We start from the raw sequence: 3,868 nt of genomic DNA on the forward strand, positions 1-3,868 counted from the left end.
ATTTCATTATTTCAAATTCGATATCTTTTAAAAAAGGAAACAAAATATTATCAAGTTATATTATGTTTTTAAAATTAAAAAAGTAAAAAAAAAGATAATAGTTACAGAAATTTTTTTTAAAAAAAATATATTTTTAACGTCGTAGCAAAACACTAAACCCTAAATCATAATCCCTAAACACTAAATCTTAAACCCTTGGGTAAACTCTAAACCCTTGGGTAAACCGTAAACCCTTGGATAAATCCTAAACTCTAAATAAATAAAAAACTAAAACTCTAAACCTTAACCCTAAATCCTAAACCCTAAACCCTTGAGTGTTTTAATGTTTAATGATTTTGATTTAGAGTTTAGGATTTATCCTAGAGTTTAGGGTTTACCCAATGGTTTAGGGTTTAGGATTAAGGGTTTAGGAATTAGGATTTAGGGTTTAATGTTATGTTGGCGCCGTTAAAAATATTATTTTTTGTAATTACTACTATCTTTTATTTTTTGTTTTTGTTTTTTAATTTTAAAAACATAATATAATTTGACAATATTTTGTTTCTTTTTTTTAAAAGATATCGAATATGAAATAAAACAATCCTATTAGTTGGTGAACCTAGAGGGTGAACCCAAAAATAAGTCAACATGAAAAGTGGTACTTTGAAAATAGTATTTTTGACAATTTCCCAACATTAAATTATATCTATTTCAGTCGTGCCAAATACGATCCGAACAATTGATCAGTGCCAAATACGACCTCAACTCAATTATAATTCAAAAAAACTATCCGAACTTCTTAAAACATGCCTAAATCTACATTGACTCTAACAGAAGTTAGTCAACCGTTAACAAGATAAAACAACGTCGTTTTGACATACGAGGAAAAATGTCAATTTCGACCCCAACACTCTCAGTCGTGCCAAATAGAACCCGAACAAATGGTCAGTGCCAAAAACGACCTCAACTCAATTATAATTTAAGAAAAATCACCCAAAAATTTTAAAACATGTCTAAATCTACATTGACTCTAACAGAAGTTAGTCAACCGTTAATAAGATAAGACGACGTCATTTTGATATATATATATATATATTTTTTTTTAAATATGTTCATTTCGGGACTCAAACCCGTGCCGAGATATCCTCTTAAAGGGGCACACTAACAACTAGACTAAAATAATTTTTTGAAATATGATTGCAAATTGAAATTCCCCATTATATAAACTATTATTCTTCTTCGTCTTATTCAATTTAAAACTTTGGTGATTACTTTAAATATTTTAGTTATTGTTTAATATGTCTAATATTTTGTACAACATATCTTAGTGAAAGAAAGGTAAAAGGCCTCTTAACATTTTTGAACAAAATATCAAAATATATAATATTAACTTTGAAAAAAAAAAAAATTCCACATAAGTTTAAAAATTAAAAATAATTTTAATAAGAAAATTGTATAAATAAATTCAAAGTTTTAAGCATATTTAAGATCATACAATAATAAAAATATTTATTCATATTTTAGTAAGATATAAGTTTATTAAAGATATGATAAATAAAAAACATGTTAATATATTTATATAAATCAGAAAATATTTTCACCAAAATTTTAAATTGGATAAGACGAAGAATAATAGTAGTTTATATAATTTCAAATTTGTAATAGTATTTTAAAAAATTACTTTTATCTAGTTGTTAGTGTGCCCATTTAAAAGGGTATCACATCACGGTTTGAGTTCCGGAATGAACATATTTTAAAAAAAAAAGATATATATATATATATATATATATATATATCAAAATGACGTCGTCTTATCTTGTTAACGGTTGACTAATTTCTGTTATAGTCAATGTAGATTTATGCTGGTTTTATGATGTTTAGGTAGTTTTTCTTAAATTATAATTAAGTTGAAGTCGGTTTTGGCACTGACCATTTGTTGGGTCCTATTTGGCACGACTGAGAGTGTTGGGGTCGAAATTGGCATTTTTCCTCGTATATCAAAACGACGTCGTTTTATCTTGTTAACGATTGACTAGCTTCTGTTAGAGTCAATGTAGATTTAAGCAAGTTTTAAGAAGTTTGAGTAGTTTTTTTGAATTATAATTGAGTTGAGGTCGTATTTGACACTGATCAATTGTTCAGGTCGTATTTGGCACGACCTAAATTGTTGGGGTCGAAATTGGCACTTTCCCCGTGTAAACATGAAGGATATAAAGGGCTCCTAAAGCGCACTAAAAAATGTTGCACCAACCAATAGTATTTTATTATTTCAAATTCGATATCTTTTAAGAAAAGGAAACAAAATATTGTCAAATTATATTATGTTTTAAAATATAAAAGTAAAAAAAAAAAGATAATAGTTACAGAAAAAAGATTTTTAAAAAATATATTTTTAACGTTGTAGCAAAACATTAAACCCTAAATCATAATCCTTAAATCCTAAATCCTAAACCTTTGGGTAAACCCTAAAACCCTTAGATAAACCGTAAACCCTTGGATAAATCCTAAACTCTAAATAAATAAAAAACTAAAGCCCTAAACCCTAACCTCAAATCCTAAACCCTAAACCCTTGAGTGTTTTAATGTTTAGTGATTTTGATTTAGAGTTTAGGATTTATCCTAGAGTTTAGGGTTTACCCAAGAGTTTAGGGTTTAGGATTAAGGGTTTAAGAATTAGGATTTAGGGTTTAATGTTATGCTGGCGCCGTTAAAAATATTATTTTTTGTAATTACTACTATTTTTTATTTTTTTTGTTTTTGTTTTTTAATTTTAAAAACATAATATAATTTGACAATATTTTGTTTCTTTTTTTAAAAGATATCGAATATGAAATAAAATAATCATATTGGTTGGTGAACCTAGAGGTTCATCCTAGGGGGTGAACCCAAAAATAAGTCAACATGAAATGTGTTACTTTGAAAATAGTATTTTTGACAATTTCCCAACATTAAATTATATCTATTTAATTTATACTATCTATAAATCCAATGGATCATCTATTGTTTAAATCCAATTTTTGATACTCGAATAAAAATTGCTGGTAGGTCCAAAATTTAAATGATAAGATTATATATTAAATGTAACATGATTTTATAGGAATAGATCTATTAGATCCAGTTTTAAAAAAATCACACATGAATCAAAGTTGTGACTTCTGTTTTAATATATAAGATTTATTGCCAAACACAACGTAAACTAGTTTTTCACTTCACAATATTTCAATTTTGGTTGTATATACTATATACAATCTGTAACGACTTGCTCCTCCAAATCCGACCTAAGGTTCAGGACGCGGAGTTATAGATATGTGTGTAAGAACCGTCTCTTCCATGACCGATCAGGGTTAATAGTGCGGTCTTAGAGACACATGTCTACGCCAAAAGACAAGCCACCGTGTTCCGTTGATGGTCAGAAAATTTCCAAACGCGTTTTTTCTGCTCAAATACACTAACCTAACCGATATCATCACTTCTAATCACAATCCTGTAAGAAAGAGGAATGAAATGGAAAGAGAGAGGAGGGCATGATTAGTGGATTACTTAGTAAGATGGCTTCTAAACAAGCCTCTCTGCATGGCACCTAATATGGCTCAATGTGGAACGAGTACTGACTAGCCACTCGATAAACAATCAGCTACACTACACATACATACAATCAAACACATCACATTTACACACTTAACACATCATTTCCTCACTTCCGTTGCTGTCCCTCACTCGAAGCCTACCACCGGACAAACAACGGCTACTGTCGTCCCCCAAGGCCGATGCCCGTACGCTTAGCACCATACCCTGCCCCACGACAGTTACACACTCCCAACCGGCACACACACACGCCCAACCGGCCAATCAAACATCTGTTTGATCGTGAAACGGTAATAAATAAGAT

This window comes from Brassica oleracea, chromosome C2 (assembly GCF_000695525.1).
Source record: "Brassica oleracea var. oleracea cultivar TO1000 chromosome C2, BOL, whole genome shotgun sequence".
Classification (NCBI taxonomy): Eukaryota; Viridiplantae; Streptophyta; class Magnoliopsida; order Brassicales; family Brassicaceae; genus Brassica; species Brassica oleracea.